The sequence below is a fragment of the Mixophyes fleayi genome, chromosome 2 (assembly GCF_038048845.1).
Source record: "Mixophyes fleayi isolate aMixFle1 chromosome 2, aMixFle1.hap1, whole genome shotgun sequence".
Taxonomy (NCBI): Eukaryota; Metazoa; Chordata; class Amphibia; order Anura; family Limnodynastidae; genus Mixophyes; species Mixophyes fleayi.
The window spans coordinates 140,116,387-140,139,925 of NC_134403.1; the positions used below are offsets into that span (position 1 = coordinate 140,116,387).

Genomic DNA, 23,539 nt, shown 5'->3' on the forward strand with positions numbered 1-23,539 from the left:
ATTCACATAGTCAATGTACAGTAAGGGTGTTCCAGTGTAGGGACATTGAAGTCAGCTTGCAGCTGAAAAGTGCGCTGGATTTCTGCCATATCTCATGCTCCAGCCAAGGGACTAGTCAGATGCGCCAGATTTTGCAGCATTACAAAAACAAAAACATTGTGTACCCCCCTCCCAATCAGATTAACCCTTGTGCTGCCAGCCTAGTACTGGTAGTAGCAAAATCAGGGGGAGAAAAAAAGTGGTGTCCCCCAATTTTACTATAACTACACTAGGCTTAGTCAGCCGGGTGGCACTATAGAAGGGGAACTTGCAGTGCAATTTCCCGTTGCCAGGCTGGTTAGCACAGGGCTGTATTCCCTAGCCCACAAAAAAGTGCACCCATACTAGGGGTACCCAGCCCCGTGCTGAAAGCACTAGGGCTCTTCCCACACCCCTGGGTGTTGGGTGTGGGGTAATTTTTATTTACAAATAAACAACCCCAGTTATACATTTGTGCTCTTCATTTGTAAACGATCCATATCTCGTAAGCTTTTAATCCAAATGGTGCTTAAAAAAACAAACATAAAAATGATTCTAAGCGTTATAAAAATATCTTCTTGTCCTACAGCTTCAATCAACCCAACTAATCCTCTGGAACATGCTTGGCGCAAAAATAAAACATCTAAGAAGATGCAAATTTGCAGCCAGCGCATAATGAAAAAATGAAAGACCCAAGGTATATTTATAACCTGGGACTCTCCCAAGCTGTCAGTGTAGCAAAGACCTAGGAAGGTTCTTAACTGTGATTTATTTTCCAGTCTTGACCAATTTTAGACTGCTTCCACTTTGTCTAGCTGGGGTTTACTTGCCCACGCACAACAATGTACCCCAAATATTTGGTTTCTCTCATAACTGTGATACACTTTTCTGAATTAGCTGTTAATCCCGTAGACCTTATTAAAGCTAAGACTGCCAAAGGGTAGGACTTTATACTGGAAGAGACCATCAGGGGTGGAATATGAAGTATTTGGCTTGGCTGAGGAAGTAAGGGGGACTTGACAGTACCCACTGGTTAATTCAAGTATAGTCAAATAGTTACTACCAGATAGATTTTCTACCACTACGTCCACATGTGGCATCTGGTAGGCATTCAACTGGGATATGCTGTTTAACCGCCTACAGTCACTGCAGAACCTAATACTCCTATTGGCTTTCGGGATAAGCACAATGGGACTGTTCCACTTATTGGTGGATATATTCCTCAATCGTGTCCAACTGGATCATCTTCTCAATCTTCTTTCTTACGTCAGCCAGTCAGGCATTGGGAATGCGGTGCGGCTTCTGCTTTACGACAACCAGGTGAAGTGATAATGTCATGTTTAATTAAAGTAGTGCGTATCAATTCCTTGCTGTTTTTGCCTAGCAGATAAAGCTGGTTCTATGGGATCTTCAGACTTCTCAATGACAGTACTCACTACCCGAGGAGAGGTGTCCTCATCATACCAAGGAGATTGAAATTGTGTATTTGTTCCTCCCTTCTCCTCCCCAATTGATGGACCTTGTAATTGACAGGACAGACAGCCTCTAGGACTTCATACGGACCTAGGCATTGGGCAAAAAGTTTGTTTTCCTGGGACCAGAACCGGGACTTTGTCCCCAGGATTGAAGGCTCGAACTAAAGCAGTTTTAACATAACATCTCTTTTGTCGTTCCTGGACTTCTTTTACATGTTGTTGTACAATGGTCCCTAACTTTTTTTTCTTGCACCATGGCTTTCCTCAGCATGTGCTTTAATGTGTGGTTAAAGCACACCACCAAGTTGTCCATTTGTGGATTGTACAGGAAGGTGTAAAGAGCCATCACCCCTAACAGCTGATACATGTCCTTGTATGATACCCAGAAACTGTTGGGCATTAGGACCCAGGGGACCAGGACTGTCTCACAATATGATACAGGAAAGACTTTAGGCCCAGGCATAAATCCAGTCTGTTAGGGCTGCTGGAAAGTTCTGTGTTGTGTGTGACAGGAAAGAAAGATATACTGTGAAAACAGTGATTCAAAAAAAAGAAATAGGGTAACAGAGAGAGGGCTGAGGAGCCCTGTGAAACATGAAAATAGAGGAAAACAGATACAGAAAAGACAGTTCACGAACTGGAATGACAGCAGCAGTGACCAGGAAAACTGATTGTCTGACAGAGGAGCAGCAGTAAACAAAGATGGTGAGACCACAGTGAGAAAGAAATGTGAGACAGACATTAAAATGTGTGAGAAAGATAGCACTATAAAGAGAAATTGATAAAGAGATAGAAAGAGATAATATAAGAGTATGAGACAATGAGATATATTTACCTGTTTGCAAGTGACAATTACTCTGACAGGAAAACAACAAATAGTTTCATATATTTATTAGAATATCAGTATTATTTATTCCTTCCAATTTATAAGAAAAAATGTACTAAACATTTGGCTGATAGTTATGTTTAATCAGATAAATGTGATGTGGGTCCAGTGACAGAGACTCTTAGCTCCCAGTCACACAGAACCTCCATTATAACTGTAACTAACTGTCACCAGAGAGGCATCCTCCATCTTATGGTTGGCATCCATATTGCCTAGCAATGTTCATTTCCTTAAAGACTACTGATTATTGATAAAGGGAAAAGAGTAATTGTTTTATTTGATATGCTGTATGTAGAAATGTAAAAATGCGTATATTCAAAGACAGTGACCATTGATTAAGATTAAGAGTAAAATATTTGTGAGTAGCATTGCTTATAACTAGAAAATTGTAATTCTATGGAATTTGTTGCTAATCATCATTTGCACCACAAAAAAAACATTTTAGTAATATATTGTTCCCAAATAATAAATTTGACATTTGACTTAATTTTCGGTGTCCTACTTGAATTGGGGACCCGAGGGTTGTCTGTCCCACTGCTGTGTCGAGATTCAAAGAAGAGAATCCGGAGAATAGGTACAATCCGCACTACACTCTAAAAACACCTACCTATAGGAGTGTTACACTCGTTTATCTTTTTACCTTTCCTATCTTAACTAAAATATAATTTAAAACTTAACAAGGAGACCACTGAATGTAGTAATGGCATATTTTACGTAATCGTGCCATATTTCTGACATTAGATCGGTAGATCGGAAAATATTTTAGTTTTATAGAGTAGCTCACCGAGTCTAAAAGTCTGGCCAGACCTGTATACAGCACTGCAGCAGCCAAAACAAAACAACAACTACATGCTGTTCCTAACAGGAAGTATTAAGGTAATGTATGAGAATGGATAAATAAATCAGTGAAGGGTGTTATGGTGTGCATAAATAAGAAAGGTGATAAAAGAGTTGTGTAACTGGATGCCAACTACTTTATTAAATGAGGATTATAAAAAGTGGTGTTGAATAGCATGAGGATGGGTATTGAACAAGTGGTGAATGAGGATCAACTGCACAGTAGCTAAAAGGAGAATTACAGTTAATTTGATATTGTTGAGAAATTTGACAGGTGACTGTAAAGAGACAAAGCAGAGATTGTTGTTGTTAGCATTGTATTTTGAGGGAATTTGAGAGAGTACTTAATGTCTTTGGCCCTGAATCATTAAGGAGAGCAAAGCAAATAACAGAAGTAGCTTTGCACCTTGGCAAAACCACGTTGCCTTGGAGGGGGAGGTAAATTTAAAATGTGAAGACAGATTTAAACTTGGGGTAGGGCATGTACTAGATCAACTTTAAATTTCAGTGTAAAAATAAAGCTTTCAAGTATTTGTGTGCTACATGAAAAAGCAGCTAGTAATTTCCTTACATGCAAAATAATAAACTAATTTGCACCCCTTGCATTGTAACATGGTTTTTCCAGGATCAATTTACTCTTTTGTCTTGCTCTCCGTAATAAGTCAAGTGTTGGTGAATGGGAATTTAAATAACAATTTAAATATTGAATAAGGACTGATGCAGGGTTGTCTTTTTACACCAATTATGTTTGTGTGATGAAACCATTGTTACAGATGATTGGAAATTGGGAATGGTTGAAGTGTTGAGATACTTGATTTTTGAGTAGGATGTAAATTAGAAAGCGGGGCTAGATTGGGCCAAATTACTAATGAATTATTTTCAGCAGCACCTACTTTTAATATAAATGAGAGAAAAGTAAATTGAAATGTTTGGTGATAGTGTTAAGCAGGATGATGAGTTAATGTGTGAAGGGTATGATGCCAATGGAGAGTAGTGTAAATGAAAACAGAGTGTCCTTAAGGATAACACAGGTAAATACTAAATGAGGGAATGGTAACACAGCCAGCACAAGTCCATGGATATCACAGACAATTGATGCAGAGTTCAATTAAATAACTAATACAAAGGCAGCAAATATTGGTTGCAGCAGCAGTAGGATGAACACAGGTGAAAGCTGAATGAATTAGGTAGTCTGTAGTAGAGCTGTAGAATCATAGGTGATGGCTGATATGCTGGGAAAACCACAGGAGGTAACAGCAGATTCAAAATATGGCAGAATGGCCAGAGGAACAGTCTAGAAATGATGGGAATTCCAGGCTCACTGTCTTGTAGCAGAGGCTGAGAAAACACAAATGATAGCCGGATGTACCACGGTAGGAGCACAGAGGAGGATAGTCAGCGAGCCAGTGTCAGATGTCAGGAGATCCAGAACGGTACCAGGGGGAAAAGTGATAATTGAAGGCTGTGATTTTACCATTGTTGTTGTATGTAGTAGAAATGTATGTAGAAATGTATTTTAACCATCTGCGGTATGTTTGAAGTTAGTCAGAGTTATTTTTATTTTAGTGGTCATGTAAAAAGGAGCATATGAAAATATAGATTGTGGTGAAGGAGGAAGTGAAAGGAGGATTGGGGGTTTCCAGATATTGAAGTATATTTAAATTTGAACGAAATTGTTGACGTTGATTGTACAGCACAGTAAAGCAACATGTACAGTAAAATTTATGACTAGATATATGTTATGCAGATTGAAATGGTATAAGAAAAGGTTTTGAGAAGTGTTATGGTATGATCTAGGATTTTATTAGAAAGCATCAGCCAGAGTCAGAAGGTGCATGCAGTTCCTGCGTCCGCCTGGCCCTTGGATACCACTGAGTCACATCCTATTGCTAATTGTCAAGACTAACACATTTGAATACCAATATCCCACTGTATTTACAAACAATTCTTAATTTATATAGTTATCCTAGATGGCACGAGAGAAACTGGGTTACCAGATGGAAAGCCACAGACGTTGTTAATCTATCAGGTCTGTGACATACATAAACTAGGCTTCCTGAGATTACGTGTACCCTTTAATACCTTTATTTATTTAACACCTCCCGGAGCTAACAGCTTACTGGCCACCTTCCTAAAACAATTTATCTGAGGAAAAATAATTTATTGACAGTCATATCTTTAATAACTTTTTAATCGGGTTTCCACCATGCCAAATATATGCATTTTTTTTACTTCTTATACTTTTGGTTACGTTAAACTAAAATATAATTGCATTGATGTGAGAATGACTTATACCTTTTCTTAATAGCATATTTTAAACCCTGTATTTGTGGATCTGAGTTGATATACTGAATAAAAACAGACTGAATAAAACAGAAAACATGATCTGAATGATGTGAAAGTAGTGGATTTTAAAGAGAGAACAAAATAACAGAGTTACATGATAGGGGAAATTTAAGGATATATTGAAATATTGAGGCTGAAAGGAGCTGCGGACGTGTGGAAGAAAGTGGGAACAGAAGGGATGACAAATACACAATGAGATGTTGTATGGGTGGGTATGCATATGGTATTATCAGTGAGAGTAGTAAAAAAGAATATAGATTTAGTGAGATCGGATGGATGTCCATGAGTGGGTTGTGGAGGGAGAGAGAGTATTGTGCATTTGTTTTAAACTTTAGCATAAAAATAGAAAAAGGGGAACATTTTTATTTACACTACTCTTTTCTTCCATATAGGCAACATGGAGGCTTAGTGGTTAGCACTGCTGCCTCACAGCACTGGGTCATGAGTTTAATTCCCGACCATGGCCTCATCTGTGTGGAATTTGTATGGTCTCCCCATGTTTGCGTGGATTTCCTCCTGGTGCTCCGGTTTCCTCCCACACTTCAAAAACATACTAGTAGGTTAATTGGCTGCTATCAAATTTACCCTAGTTTTTCTCAGTCTGTGTGTATGTTAGGGAATTTAGACTGCAATTGGGCAGGGACTGATGTGAGTTCTCTGTACAGTGCTGCGAAATTAGTCGCGCTATATAAATAGTTCATGATGATGATGATTGCAACACCAATCTCCTCTAGAAGATGTCTTAGCAGTTACACTCACAGCTCTACAAGCCCCTCCAGCCTCCAGCACATTACTATAGCAGATGTCACATGCTACATGTTAACACAGTCTGCTGACTCAACCTGCACAGTATTTGGTACAGTGTTGATAACATAACAAGCTACATACCAGTAGGTCTCATGAGACAGCTAGCAGCCATCCTCTAAACCAGGGACTCCTCCACTCCATGCAGCTATGATGCCCGGATGCAACAACTCCCACTTACAGTATGGGAGCACTTTTCAGGGGGGCGTTCCTCCTGCTGCTACACTGATAATCATCCCACATATCTAGGGACTTTCCCTCTTTCAGACATTCATCTCCTGGTAGAGCTCTCCCCACAGTGAGGTTCATCCTGGTTCCTCCCCTTATATCCATCTCAATATCCAGGGACTCTTCAGTTACAGCTGCATTGCTCTACATAGCACTCACCTCTCTAAATGGTTACTTCCCTCCAATTGCAGGACTTTACATGTGGAACTTTTCCAAATGTCTGCTCTGTAGCCACACAGCTTTTGCTGTGACCCCCCACTCTATATGGGGGCACTTCTCATGGGGGCTCTTTCAATGAGGCTGATTCGCCTCTTACTGGTCCTCACTACTCTAACCTGTAATGTTACTGGCTTGTAAAACATTTTCCCCATCCAGGATGTTGTTGCAGTAGCCTCCTAGTGGCATCTGACCTTATACACACTCCCAGGGTGCTGACGCAGCTTTCTCCCTTTCTTCATTCAATGTCCTCTTGTGGGAGCCACCCCTTCTGGTGCTTCCTTCTTGTGTATCTCTGATGATGGGGAAACTCTGGTTAGGGGGTCAATAACTGCTGCATTGCAGCATGAGCTGCACACCCACTCCCCTCACCGGGGACATGGGACCTCCCTCCTGGGTCCCAGTGCTGCAAGATGGCACCTCTCTATCCCTGAGATAAGGGAAATAAGAGTCTTTATTGATTTTGGTCCACCATGTGACATTATAATACCCTTATATACACTTCTGGGGGAAGGAAGGAAGACAGTGGAGACCTTATTTACCTTTCCTTAGCAAATGAGTGTTACCTGATTCCTTAGTGACCGGCTTAGTTGCTAGCAACAGGAGCATATTGATAGGCTTAAAGGAGGTTATGGACTAGACAAGGGTCGGCGCAAAACACTGAACTCTGGGCACTCTCTGCCCCTTATGCCCACTGGTTAAAGTGGCTCTGGAAAGTTGAAAGAATGATGGTTATGACAGAGGATTTTAATGGTGAATTATATAAGAAAGAAAACTGTGCTGGAAAACAGAATGGTGAAAGAAGTTGTTGATGGAGTAAATGAAAATGAGTGGCCAATGTTGACAGGTGAAGGTAGAAATTAAGCAAGTGTTGGCAAGTCTAGTGAGGAAGACACCTGGGAACAGAGCCGGATTTAGACCTCATAGAGCCCTAGGCAAGATACTGGTTTGGGCCCCCAAATGGAGTCCTCTGTTGCCGACGAAGGAGGTCTTTAGACTCCATGTCCCAAAGGAGCCTGTGACAACTATTAGAGGCACAGAAAATTCACTCTCCATTCCTGAACCTTATAACGAGCTCCTGGAAATTGATTGGTTTAACCCACTTATTAGAATGCTGTTCTTGACAGTCAGGCAGATGAAATTAAATTAATTATTTAAAAAGCCCATTTACATTATTTTATAATGCCATGCATGTATTCTGTAATTTTACATGATAATTTGCCCAATAAACAATTTCAGCTCCCACTTACATCATCAAATGTAAATATGCAATAAAAAAGGAAGAAATAAGGTTATCATTACAAAATGACTTCAGCCTATATCAGTTCAGCTCCAGTCTGTGCTCTGTAATAAATAAAATTACAAGAAGAGAATAAAATTTAATTTTAGACTTTTGAAACTGCATTTGATACAATTGCCACTAACAAGGCACATGGCAGTGGTGGTAAAACCCACCTAAAAGGAAGTGTTAATATGTTGAAATGGATATATGTACAGGATGGTTACAGATACAAAACAACCACGGCTTCATGATCGTTTCCCTTCCAGGTCTGTAGTAGTAGTACAGAAAGGGGAACATTGTTTTATATTTTTTCTTTTTGTGTTACAGTGTGAAAAACAATATACAGACTTGGCTCCATCAACTTCTGGTTGTACAAATATAAGCTTGACATTATGGGGCAAAAGTGTTAATTCACTAACAGTAAAATATGGAGACACGCAAAGTATCTAATGTTGATCAACTTGAACTCCGCACAGATATTCCCACCATCCATTTAGTTGGATCCAAATGAAAATATGCATGTTATCACTATTTAACCACCTGCTTAATTAATTTCAACTGAATTGTCTAATTAAACACTGTTTTTTGGAGATTCAATGATGTCTTATTTAAGTCATGAGAATAAAGGGATATAAAGGCTGTGCTTATTTCATTTTTCACATTTCACAGATGCACCCTGCCTCTCCACTCTGCTAATGACGGACGTCTTATGTCCTCACTGATTACCTCTTACAACTTCTGCCAACAAGAGTTCTCCTTTGCTGCTCCCCACCTATGGAACACACTCACATGAGGTAACGTAGGGGGGATCTTAGACAGTTAAATATGCTAGTAACCTTTTTATACAAAACTGTTGTAAGTGGGACTTCTGGTGACTGGTAAATCAGTGTCAGACTTTGTGCTTCTTTGCTCAGTAGCACCAATTGCAGAGCCAGTGCATGTGTTTCAATGAAGAGCCAAGGTGGCTGTGCGCAATTAGAGCCAACCACAGGAAGAAAGAGGGAGACACACATCACATGAATATGATGAAGATGAAGTTGATGATAATGATGATGATGATGATGATAATGAAGTCCCAAGTAGTTTCTGAAAACTGGTGTATAAATTCACTGCACGACTCTTTTGGTCCTTCTTAGTGAGTGGGAGCAGCACTTCCCAGGCTCACTGTGCTGGTGTTTGTCTCTGGGGGCAGCACTCTCATTATGATTGCTCTTTTTCTATGTGACATTAATCCTGTAAACAGGAGCCTGAGACACATACACCAATGCACACTGTCAGGTGCTCTCCCACATGCACAGGGATGGATGCCTACTCTGCTCCTGGAAGTCCCATCTGTTTGCCAGGCAACCAGATACACCAGACCCAGCCGACCGGCAGCTCCCTCTGCGCAGGCGCGTCCCGTTGCCTAGCAACAGGCAGCTATGCAGGATACAGAAAGTCACAATATCAGAACAGGAGATTAACCCAAATCAGCAGAAGTGGTACAGTGGAATGTCACAGTGTACTTATCAGCAGTATAGCAGTATAGGTCCAGATAATCCAAGGTATTCTGAGACAGTCCCAAAAGTCCCTCAGCCACAATAGCACTTGAAGCAGTACAAGTCAAATGCAAATTCTTTCCACTTCATTTGGATTGAGTGGAGCTGCATAACTGGTGGTCAGGATGCAGGTCTGAATGGATATGGAGAAGCTGAAGACCAGAGAGATGTACCACCAGATGTCAGCAAACAGAACGGGTTATATAAATGGTAATGGTATTGCTGCTTTCTCGAGACACCACAACCTCAGCCAGGAATGGAGCACTGAGTATCAGGCAGATAACAGGAACACGAATGGTCAGACAGAACCAGAAATCAGACCCAGAATCATAATCATACACAGCCAGGGATCAGAACCAGAATCATAGTCAGATTTAGACAGGGACCAGAACCAGAAATGTAGTCAGACGTAGCCAGGGATCAGAACCAGAAAGACACAGTATAAATCAGAACAGGAACCAGGATGCTACAGTTTGAAGCAAACTAATATCAGTGGCAAAGATGGAGTGTCAATACAGGTATGGGAATGAATAACCATACAAAACAAGAGAGATAATGAATGGATGGATGAGGCCAAAATAAGGAACCATATGCCTTCCACGATCCACTACTACTTCACTAATAAAAGTATTTATAATAGAAATGAACGGTCGGATTCGTGGAAATCTGACAGACCCAAATTGTGGGGTTCCAAGTCGAACCAGGAATTTTAATCCAAAATCGAGGCAAAATGTAATTTCTACTGTTTTCTAATGTTTTGGATTAATATCTTCCTTATATAGCCCCCCCCCCCCCTGTTCAAATCTGCCATTTTAGAAGTGATAGCATGTGGGTTGAAGGTTTGCTGCAGGAAATTGCTGTTAGAGGGTTGGACACAGTGAAAGAGGCAATTTATATTGCGATAGCTGGGATTTTACTGCAGAAATCTTAAGAGTTTATTTAGAGATCAGTCTGCTGAAATTGTGTGCTGATCAATTGGGTGTGAGAGAGTGAAGAGTAAACAAGCATTGGCTACTGGTTGTAATAGTATATTATAGTATATATAGTATAGACATCTGAACTATTTAGTGGACAAAAAGCAGGGTGCTGTATGACTGTGAGTTGCACACCCCACAAAAAAATATTTTAATATCTCAAGTGTTTCAATCTGAATGCAATTTAGTGACGGGCAGATTCAGTGACATCTTTCATAAGTGGCCAAACACAGGGTGCTCTTTGAATCTCAGCAGCACACCCCAAAAAACAAATATATATCTTGCTTTTAAAATCCCAAGTGTTTCAATCTGAATGCAATTCTATGAGTGGCAGTATCAGTGACATCTTTAGTAAGCAACCAAAAATCAGTGTGATCGGGATATGGATAAGGTTAGAGTTAGCGAATGGGATAGGGATAGGGTTAGGGATAGGAATATGGATATGGTTGGGGATAGGGTTAGGGACAGAAGAAAGGTTAGAGATATTGTCGACAGTTCCATCTTCCACCATTTTACATTATGGCCTTGGTCTATCATGTTCTGCTAAATGTCTACTGATGCATTCACTGTCCATCTAATGAGCACTGATACTGACGCTGCTGTCCCTCTCCAATGTGTCACATATGCTGCTTAACAGTTACCTACCTGGTGTATCTTCTTTTGTAAACTGATAATTTAATTGATCTAGACATTTGTGATGAGGATGATGATGAGGTTGATGACCTTATTACCATTAAGGAAGATGACAACTTTTAGCCAGATGCCCATTAGTAAATTGTTAAAATCTTCACTATTTTGGAGGCCCAAACAAAATCAGGCACTTCATCTGAAGTGCTTAATTTGTTAAACTATCCATGTCCTTTTTAACATATGGGTGGTTGTGACGGCCCAAGGACTATTTCATCTTGCACTATTTTACATTATGGCCTTGGTCTATCATCTCATGTAAAATGTCTACTCATACTGCTGCTGTACGTTTAATAAGCTCTGATAACTGCCTCTTCACTTTCCATGATGCATGCTGAATACCTTTAAAAATATTGTGTCAATGGGTTATTTCTCACCATTTAACAGGGGGAGTGAGATTAACTACTGCAGGAGAAGAGAAAATGTCCAGGTGTGAGGATACCGGGTTTATCTGGCCCAATTCTACAGACTTCATGCTGGCTGGCCGGTCAGGAGTGCCATGGAAGCCTACCCAGTACCGTCTAGGGTTCTCATAGTCACTCAGTCAAATTCAGTTAGAAAAGTACAACAAAACATTTATTGTAATAAAAACAATCACTAGAATATTGTGTACAAATAGTAAATAAATGTCAGGCAGGTTTACCACATTATCTGTTCCTTATCCCAATAGCTTAAGGAGTTACAGTCACCTGGCTGCCCTGACTTGAATAATCCAAAACCCATGGATCTCTCTCAGCTGCATATGTAGTCCACTCATAGAGAACAGCAACTCAACACCAGCCACCTTGCACCTTCCAGGAATGACTCCTCAGAATGCCCATCTCCCCCTGGAGTGGCTCCTTATATCCAGAGTCAAATTTACACAGTATTTTCATCTCCCCGGGCAAAACCCTGGCTCTCTCCTTCTTGAACATTGGTGGGTGCTGGACTAGGGGGTTGGAGGGGGAGTGGAGATGAGCTGTAATTTCACAGTGGCTTCCCTGCTGGGTTCCAGACAAATGTATGGACTATTCCAATGGAGGACAATGGATACCAATTGGCCTTCCACACCTTCAGAATTAGGATAGCACTTATCCCCTCCTGAAATTAACCTCTTACACTACTTTGTAATGTCACAGAGTCCCAGCTGTTCCATGCTTGCTGTAAAGAAAGGAGGAGGAGAATGAATGTAGCTACAGCCCCTTCACCTGTATCCTGCAACTGGATCCCACCCGATCCTTACCCATAACCCACCTGGCTTCAATTTGAGAACAATGCATAACAGCATCACTGCAATAACAACAAACACATTTTTACAATGGGTAACAGAATGAAGAAGTCTCTTATATAGACATGGCTACAATGTCCACTTATCCACATGTACTTAGACACTGTAGTTGTACTCTGGTGAGCTGGTGAACAAAAACAGGGCTATAAAAAGCACATGTTATTATACTCCACATTTTTTGAGGAATGAGGGACATGCTAGTTAAGGTGTTATCAAACTTGTTTCGTCACACTGGGTATAACAGCAACACCTCTGGTAGCACAGAGGTACTGCAGGCCTGATTCAGAATAAGGACAGAGTCCTAACTAGTCGATGGAGAGTGGACTGGCATGACATTAGGTAAAGGGCCCTTGAGAACATATATATATATATATATATATATATATATATATATATCATTTACATATTGTCTATGTGGGTATGAGTTTTTTGTTTATTTTATATACTTTATTCTTTTTTTTTACCTAGTGGAACTGAAAGCATGCATGTGCCTGCAAGCTTGTTCACGTATGTGCAGAGAGATGGCAATTTAACAATTAATGCTTCGGGCCTGAATCACACAGGCAGCTGAGTAAGGCTCAGCCACCATAGCGATATATTTTAAATAAATTTGGTCAGTAATTTTTTTTATCTGTAAGGAAAGTGTGAATAAAAAACAGTACTAATCACTGCAAAGGGGTAATATTAATAAATAAAACTCCTTATTGCTTAGTGTTTAAACTAAGCTAATAATAATAATACTAATAATATATTAGTAAGAACTAATAATATATAAGTGGACTAAAGCTGGAACCATAAAAAAAGGTGGGAAAAGAAATGGATTCTAATTACTTATTACTAATAAGGGACAGTAACATATTCATATATTTCTTATTTAGTATATGCACAAATACCAATAATAAATTGGTTATAATTACATATTTTTTTACTCAAGAGCCTATTTAACATTTTTTGCATTTTTGCCCCGTTAAGTATCATTTCAGCGATGACACGATGATACTCGGAATGCATCTTGTTTAATAGCGTTAATGTTCTTTTTATGCTTTCTTGCATTTGGCATCCGAAAAGAAGAAAGGAGTAGCAATTATAGATCAATCAAACTTTATTTCATATTGTTTTCTAATATTTGATCTTTATGTCTAAGCCATCTGCTTTAGCCAACAGGATGGCATGGTGGCACAATGGTAAGCACAGTGTTTCTATTCTAACCAGGGCACAATCTGTGGATTTTTTTATAATCTACCTGTATTTATATGAGTTTCAGTCCAAGAACATACTGGTAGGATAATGTCAATCTTACTGTGTAAGTATTTTTGCGGTAGAAAATTTAGACTGTACATTCCACTGGGGCAGGAAATAATGTGAATAATTATACATATTATCTGTGTAACATGTTGGCACTATATAAGTAATGGTAAATAAAAAAATAAGACATGCTTTATCTCACCAACATACACTGGTTGAGAATTTGGATCAACATTGATATACTGCCGTTGTTGAAAGTCTTTAATAGAACAAGGAAAGGTTAACATTTAAATAAGTTAGTTAGCAAATAAACATTTAGTAATAGAATACATTTTATATGTTCTACATACTTAATATGTAGATACATGTCTTTATTTAGCATTATGTAATTAATAACCTGTGACGCTCAGAACTATGTGTTTGATATATTCTGTATGTAGACCACTCGTGAAATGCTGACACAATGGAGACATAATAAGGTACCTACTTTCAGCCATAAAGCTTATTAACACGAAGCTGACACACATAGACTGGACATCTACTCTACAAATTATATTCAAAAAGGTGAGAGCTGTCCTTCATTTTGTAAAAGGGCAAATAAAGCCATGAACAATGGATAATGGCACTTCACACCTACAGATATTGTGAAATTAAAAATGATCGAAATACATCATTACAGTGCTGTGCTGTCTCAATGTGCTATTTATTAAGAGTGAAGTAAATGTTATATTGTGTTTGTGTATCCAGATACTCGGAAGCAATTATATTTTTACATTATCTGCATCACACTAGTCCCTTGTCACGCATTGATAAAGTCTCTGTGGTCTTGCTACACACACACGGTTCTCTCCTTGGGGAGGAGAGCAGAGAGGCAATGAGTGACAGCATGGAAACTTCAACCCTTTCATGACAAAGGCAGTGGTGCACCAGAGACTTATCACAGAATGCATTAATGGGCACCTTTCAACTTGCAATTATAGAAGTATGGATCAGTAAAATGCATACAATATTCTATACAGTATGTGAGATATATATATATATATATATATATATATATATATTTAATAACAAAATTATATAGTGCGCCTCAAGATAATATACATAGTCTTTTTTATGAAATGTTTAGTTTCAAACAACTTCGTCAGGAGGGGTGACGAAGTTGTTTGAAACGAAACGCGTAGAGGAATTCAGATGCAGTTACTGTGAGGACTGTCTCTCTTATCGTCTGCAAGTGTTACCTTGCTGAATTATAAATTACATGCTCTTATCTGAAGGCTATCCAGTACGTGCAATACTACTTTGTGTTTGCTAACTAATAAATGGCACTATGGAAGCGCCCCCGTCTTGATTTATATATATATATATATATATATATATATATATATATATATATATACGCACTTTTACAGTAAACAGCAATATGCAATGACAGGGAACTTCACAGGACATCCTCAGGACAGTATTACAATATAGATCATAGTGCATAAGGTGTGAAAAAGATTTTGGGCTTCTTTGGAGTGCTGGGCTGGAAGTGGTCAGCAACACTCTTGAGAGAAGGAATTTTATACTTCACAATGACCATCCCAATTTATACTTTACCACTAACAACAAAACAAATGTTTTAATTTTTACAAATTATGTTGATTTTAAGGCCTTATATGGTAGATGGGGGTACACGATTTACAGAGGTCAAAAAGTGATCTTCTGCCCATGAACTAAGTGATTAATAATTCAAAGAAGAGGCAAACAGGGTGTGTAGAAACTCGTAGTTATCAGTTGCCAAGCAGTTAATGTAAAAGACATTGCTAATTAAGATTATGAAAAGAAAATATGATAATTAACTACAAATTAATTACAAAATAATCAATGCAATTTTAGAATTGATGACAGACAAATGCTAATAATCTCTGCGCAGAGTAACTGTACAGTTTGTTGGTGCTGATGTGACATCAATTGTGCCATTGCATTGGTCCTTATTGTCTTGAAATTTGACAGAGTGGCCCTTTAAATTCTTTTTTATCATGTAAAGGATAGGTATTGCTTATGAAAGGAGCAGAAACAAAGCTAAACAAAGAGATCCTAATCCCCCCACCCTCTTGTTAGATCTGTGGTGGTGGAGTGTGTGCTAGGTAGATACAATTAAGTATATTGTATTAATGTACTTAATGAAGGTTAGTGTTGAGAACCGTTTAATCAATACAAAGCGGCCCTCCCACTCTCTGACCAATCAGAGTGGAGCTGCACTGTATTAGTCAAAAGGGCAGGCAGTGGACCCAGCGTACAATAAGGTATTTTATTTTATTCCAAAGGATTGCAAAAGAAGATGACCCCCCCAATGATGAATTTTATTTGTAGCAAAGGACTCTTTTGGCTGTGTATTTATTTTATTGTTTTTTTCACAGGTGTTCTGTAGTTCCTAGTGAACCCATTTGTAGTTTTATAGGGTCCCACGCCCATTCTGTCATAGCCTAGTTCTAGTAGTGGTTTTTTTGGGTGGGACCCCACTCTGTCCAACCCCCCGAAATTCCCACTACCAGCCTCTACTATTGGTGCTGATACCACCTTTTGGCAGGATTCAAAATGATGATAATGACTGGCATGCCAATAGCATGATAATACAATTAATTTACCCCTATCTGCTTGAGATCCGTGTGGCCCTGTATATAGGAGTAGATATGCTATTTTTGTGTACATTTTTCCCCCTTAAATTACGTTATTTTTGCTGTCAGAATGTTTATGGTTTAAGTCTCTTTGGGTTTGACAAATGGTTTTGCCCTATCTTACACTAAATTTTTACAGTTTATAGTTAATAGTTTGAAAGAAATTGCTTAAAGACACAATCTCTGCAATTTCTAAACTAATGACCAAAGTATTACAATTCTGATTTCCAGGGAGTTGTTCCTGATGGTTCCAGGGATATCTTCTTTCAGGAGGGTTGGAGTTTTACAAAGCAATGTACAGTAACATTTGTAAGTTATTGAAATGACACATCACTATTATTGGACTCCAGAAAAAAATGCTATTCCCAAGGTCATTTCTATGTTTTTGAGGCTCTGATGAGTTTGCGTCACTGGTTTACAGATGGTGATCTTGCCCCTGAGCTTCCTCAGTTTGGTCAACAGTCAAGAACATTGCAGAAATGTGTGAAATAAGGCTGGAGAGCGCTTGTGCATTCTCTGAATGCTGTGCCTGTTGTAGAAGGTGGCCAACATACAGAAACTGAGAGAGTCCCACCTCCCAGAGTTCCCTACAAACTGCTGCTATGAATCATGACATGCATTGCGCAACATTCCCCTCCTCTAAGAGAATATGCATTAGTATGGCAATAAACAGAAATTGGAAAGATGGGAAAAATCTGGGCAAGGGGGAAACAATAATAGTGAAATGCACAGTACTAATCTACAAAGTTTTGGAAATTGAAGCTTAGATACCCTCCCAGACCTGGGTATAAATGTATCAAGGTCCGATTTTTTCAGTGTTTTAAAATCACGGCAAATCGCGGGTGATAACCCACGATTTTAGTCCACAAGTCGCCAGATGTATTAAACTGTGATTTTTACTCTGATCTTAAAAATTGCTGGTCATCTCTGGCGATATGCTGCGATGTCAAACACTCCCGTGTTTAGCTAACTCTCCTGTGTTTCTTAACTGAGTGAATAGTAAACACATCACTGTTACACTGCCATTGCCTATACAGCCGAAGGTCTGGCAGCTGTCAAAAGTTTAAAAATAGATAAATGTTAAAAAAAGTGTGGGGTCCCCCCGTTCGAGCACTATTAACCCTAGTGCTGCCAGCCTACTGCTGGTTGCATGAAAATCGTGGAAAAAGTTACGTGGGGTCCCCCTGATTTTCACGCAATCAGTACTAGGCAAACCAGCCGTGGTGGGTGGCACTATAGCAGGGAGAAATGAGGCAGGGGTCCCCCTGCCATAATGACAACCAACCCCAGGCTGTTCAGTGCTGGGCTGGATTCCCTAGAGAGTGGGGTCCGCCGAAAAAAATGAGCGGGCCCCCTCTCTAGGGACACCCAGCCCAGTGCTAAAAGCACTAGGGCTCTTCCTACACCCCTGGGCATTGAGTGTAGGGTAATAACGGCAAATTAGTATAAGGGATTTTCCCACACTGTCATGGAAAACCCCTTATACTATAAAACGACCTCCCGGCTGTGCTAAGTTCATTGCGTATCGGAGTTTGTACAGTGTACAAGCTGTTCCTGCATCCTCTCTTTTATTTTTTTAACCCAGCACGTTCCGGATTGGATTACAAATATGGGGCCCCTCCTGGCCAAGAAGAACAGAAGACTGCAAGCAACAAGGGGGCCCTTCTGGCCAAGAAGAACAGAAGATATTTACAAGCAGGGACATTTGGAATTACAATTTATTTGGGACTTTTTAAGCAGGACATTTGGAATTACAATTTATTTGGGACTTTTCAAGCAGGGACTATTGGAATTACAAATTGGGACATGGTTTACAAGCATTTTTGGATTAAAAGCTACTGACGAACGAAATCTGATTGGTAAGTATATTGGGGGTTTCTTCTTTTTAATAAATATATGTGGCATGAATGAGGGTGTTTACTGTATTTATTGGGGTTTTATTATTTTTAGTAAAAGTATTTGGTTTTAATGAGGGTGTGGTGGTTTTGTAAACATGTCAGGGCATGTTGGCACTTGTGGTTCTCCAAGTGCCAGCATGCACTGGCTGCCATGGGTTTGCTGGTGTTTGTAGTTATACAAGCATCAGCATGCCCACACTGTTGATGGCAGCCTGGGCTGGATGGGACTTGCAGTTCCACAAAACAAAATGCTGTCCTTTTGTTTTTTTAAATACTAATTTGTTGTTATTAGCCTACACCCACCGCCCAGGGGTGTAGGAAGAGCCCTAGTGCTTTCAGCAGTGGGCTGGGTGCCCTCAGAAGGGTGGGGGGCGCTTGTTTTTTCGACAGACCCCACTCCCTAGGGAATCCAGCCCAGCGCTGAAAAGCCTGGGTTTGGTTGTCATTATGGCAGGGGGACCCCCGCCACATGTCCCCTTCCTGGCTGGTTTGCCTAGTGCTGGTTGCATGAAAATCGGGGGGGACCCCCGCAAATTTTTCCCCGACTTTCACGCAACCAGCAGTAGGCTGGCAGCTCTAGGGTTAATAGTGCTCTGATGGGGGGACCCCACGCACTTTTTTTTTTTTAGAACATTTATCTATTTTTAAACTTTTAACAGCTGCCAGACCTCTGGCTCTCTAGGCAGGGGCTGTGTAACAGTCATGTGTTTACTAATCACACTGCTAGGATGCAACATGTTGTATTTAGCAATTTTTACAGGAAACTCAGGAGAGTTTGCTTAATCGCAGCATCATACATTTGAGACTTGTATAGCTAGAGTGGCAAACAGTCAAGACTTTGATTTCTATCGATTTTGTAAATAGCGAATTTGACATAAACACATCTCTGACGATTTAACAGCAAATCTCACTTTAATACATCTGCGAGATGAAACACCTGCAAGAAAATCGCTTGATTTTCAAAACCGGAGCTTGATACATTTAGCCCCTGGTGATGATAACAGGTGCTCATGATGGCTCATAATAAAAAGGTGGAAACCTTTTAGTGCTAATGGACCCGGAGGCACATCACAGTCTGAACATGTAGTATTCAGTGTTTCTGCCAAAGCCTGCTTTGCTATAGGGTTAACTGGTGGGGCAGTTACAACTGGTGTATCAGCTGCAATGAATCAATCAGGCAGCTAGGAGATGTCATCTGTAGGAGATGTTTTATTATCGGCTTGGATCACAGAGCTGTTCAGTTGTTTAGCCTCCCTTTGTAAAATGACCAGCTTTTCATACCCGCAGGGGGTCTGCATTTGCATTGTCTGCCTAGTGTCAGTCTCTGAGCAGACTTATCATACAAAGCCTTTCTTTGTCAACTCTTTTTAATTGGTGCTGCTAGTATCTGGGTTTCTATTATTGGTTGAAGATAAGACCTGAACATGGGGATCATGGTCCTAGTTCGTCGAGATGGCAGGTGTTATGCTGTCGATGGCAGACCATCTCTTGGCAGGTTTCATAAGCTAAGGAGGGCTGCATATATGTATGTGCCATTGCGTGAACATTTCTTCAATAGGTGATTGACAGAGCACACTGTCCTCACTGCTAGGCCATTGGATTAGAGACATGTTTGAAATCCCAGATGTGTGCAAATTCCCTGCCTTTGAATTGCATGGCATTGTCAATCGTGAGTTCTTGCAATATCATGAACTGCAAAGTGTTTTTGAGTTTTGTCATAATTGTTATATTTGTGATGTTGGGTAACTAGTCATTTTCAAACTAGCTTGAGTATAAGTCAGCTAATACCATGTGTTCTTTCTCGCGCCTTTCAAAAATGTCTGCGCAGTGAGTGCCCATGGCATGTTTGACCTCACAGTAGTATTCCACCATTTACTGTTAGTTCATCCCTCATGTCACAGAAAGGTTGTATTCATGTTGCAATTCTTTCAATGAATCCAGCCAACCATTCATGACGATTTGTGACAGACACTCATCTAGTACAGGGGTCAGGTTCGTGGATTCTGAATATTATGGTATGATCAGGGTCACAGGCAAATATTCAGAATCCACGAACAGACAGAGGTAATACACGAGGGAACAATCAGAGGTTAAACACCAACAGGGCTCAGAAGCAGGCAGCAGTACTGTGAACAGAACGCTATAACCGGCAGTGAGGCTCAGACCTCACTGGCTTAAATAGTACTAAGAGCCAATCAGGACAGAGGAGGACAGGGCTGACAATCAGCCTCAGGAGGCTGCTAATTAATTACTAGCTAGAACTGGCATAGGTAATAACATAAACCAGGGAGCATGTATAAAAATATAAATTAACCAGTTTAAATCATATGAGAGCTCCCGCTGGAGTTGGAGGATGTCCCTACGCCCTCCTACATCTATGCCACAAGGATAATCCCAAAGTATAATAACAGAGTGTAGAAACTAAAGCACACAACCGGCTGCTAGATCACGCCAGGATGCGGCGTACTGCCGCGGCTCGTGACAGTCTCCACTGCTTATTACTCAGACTTACTATGCATTTCAGGTGTGTCTCCCTCAGTGTGCCGATTGGAAGGCTACACTTTACAAACTCTCATCTGTTCTGCAATCATTGGCAGTGATAGTGGTACATCCTAACTTCCTGATTCCTGTATCTGCATCCTGTGTACTTCTGACCTTGTATCAGTCTGTTCCTGGCACTGCATTCAGCAGGCTCCTGGTTCTATGTATATCGCTTTGCATCTTCATGCTCTTCATATAGCTCTACACCAGGGTTGTCCAACCCGCATGTGACCCAGCGCGCCTGTAAATGTGGCCCAGAAGGAGTTTTGGTTGTGGCAAGGGGGCAGCACTGTTAATGGAAAAAAAAAATCCTGCAAAAAAAATAAAATAAAATACTTACCTTGCGGTCATGCGTTCACGTCAGCTAGTACTTCGGCTCCCTCCCTTGTCTCCTCCTCCGTGTGGTGCTCGCAGTGAATGTCGGGCATGATGTCATCACGCCCAACATCCATTGCGGAGCGCAGCACAGAGGAGTCACCCGCGCGAGAAGAACAATCACCAGCACAGAATTGAAGAAGAGAAGAGGACAGGAGAACAAGCCTATTAAAAGGTAAGTTAAGGGGGATTTTTTTATTATTTCAAGGGACGCTGACCAGTGAATAAAAGTCACCTGGTCCTGGAGCATCATGGACCTTCTCTCCCTGCTACATACTTCTACTTGTAATACTAATGGGGCATTATATATTATTCTCTTTGGCCCATTATAAGTTGTTATCCCTTAACTAACATAGTGGTGTAATTAGCAAAACAGGTCACAATTTGGGGTCACAGTGATGTATATGTCAGGTACCGCAGGCCTGGTCAGGGCACCCTGATATACAATGCCTGGTTTAAATGCACTTTACTGATATTGCATCGAAACAATACAAAAAGTGATTATAGTATAATAACTAGAGAGGATTTTTTTGAACAGGGCAATTGAAAGGTAAGTATAGGGGGATTTGAAAAAAAAAGTGATATAGAGATATATTTATATATATATATATATAACTTTTTTTCTCATATATATATATGTTAACTATGTTTTCTATGGTTTTTTGGATGATCAGCTATCATTATTGTTAGTGTATCTTATGTGCGGCCCAAACCAACTCGTCGTCTTCCAATGTGGCCCAGGGAAACTAAAAGGTTGGACACCCCTGCTCTACACACTATCCCTATCACATACTGTTTAGGTGCACCTGGTCAATTCAAATCTACCATTCCATTTTAATGAGGGCAAAGACCCCAAGTTTCATCATACTGATCAGTTCCACAATAACCTTGTCTTTCATGGCAAGTGGTATGCTCCTATGTGCATCGACTGTACAGTCATGGCCAAAAGATTTGAGAATGATACAAATATTATTTTTCACAAAGTCTGCTGCCTATACTCCAGAATGTCATGAAGAGTGATCAGATGAATTGCAATTTATTTCAAAGTCCCTCTTTGCCATGACAATGAACTTTATCCCAAAAACAACATTTCCACTGCATTTCAGCCCTGCCACAAAAGGACCAGCTGGCATCAGGTCAGTGATTCTCTCGTTAACACAGGTAAGAGTGTTGACGAGGAGAAGGCTGGAGATCACTCTGCCATGCTGATTGAGTTAGATTAACAGACTGTAAGCTTTAAAAGGAGGGTGGTGCTTGAAATCATTGTTCTTCCTCTGTTAACCATGGTTACCTGCAAGGAAACACGTGCAGTCATCATTGCTTTGCACAAAAAAGGCTTCACAGGCAAAGATATTGCTGCTAGTAAGAAGGCACCTAAATCAATCATTTATCGGATCACCAAGAACTTCAAGGCGAGAGGTTCCATAGTTGTGAAGAAGGCTTCAGGGTGCCCAAGAACGTCCAGCAAGTGACATGACTGTCTCCTAAAGTTGATTCAGCTGCAGGATCGGGGCACCACCAGTGCAGAGCTTGTTCAGGAATGGCAGCAGTCAGGTGTGAGTGCATGTCACGGGCACTAGGAGTCTTGCCCAGGATTTCACCAGATGACTGGGCTTACCAGAGTCGTGAAGTTCACACAATGGTCCTCTGGTAGCGGGGTGACTAGCGGAACAAATATCACAGCAGATGGAGAGAGAATGCCAAGAAATAATAGGAAAGTCAGTGACTTGCAGCAGTCTTTGGTCAATGAATCAGCGACTAGCTTATATAGTGGAAAGGTAGATTTGAACACGGAGATCAGGATGGACGTGAGTAGATGCAGGGAGGTAGCAGGGAAGTCAGTGGTCTGCGTACAGCAAGTTGTACCACTGCTTATGGTGAAGAGACTTGTCCAGGTGCAGGTAGGTAGCGGGGAAGTCAGTGGTCTGCGTATAGCAAGTTGTACCACTGCTTATGGTGAGAAGACTTGTCCAGGTGCAGGTAGGTAGCGGGGAAGTCAGTGGTCTGCGTATAGCAAGTTGTACCACTGCTTAATAGGTGAGGATGTGTACAAGTGTTGATGAGTGGAAGCATACAAAGATAATAGGATGCAGACACTGAGAGCACAGAGGAACTTGATCCCAATAGGTATGCAGCGTATCCAACAAAGTCTATATAACGGTATGTGTGGCGCTGCTTGGTAGAGACTTGCTCAGCACAGATATGCAGGCCAATAATGGATAGTCAATCACAGTTATGCATATAACGACTGAGTAGTACGGT

General features: G+C 40.5%; 1 long non-coding RNA gene across 1 annotated transcript in view; it reads left to right on the forward strand.

The window, feature by feature from the left end:
* Positions 1-1,964: 1,964 nt before the first annotated feature.
* LOC142141525 (uncharacterized) overlaps positions 1,965-23,539 on the forward strand; it is a 31,572-nt gene continuing 9,997 nt past the window's right edge. The window contains exons 1-2 of the long non-coding RNA XR_012688684.1: positions 1,965-2,198; positions 8,762-8,886. This is a non-coding gene — a long non-coding RNA (uncharacterized LOC142141525). The remainder of the gene's footprint in view (positions 2,199-8,761; positions 8,887-23,539) is intronic.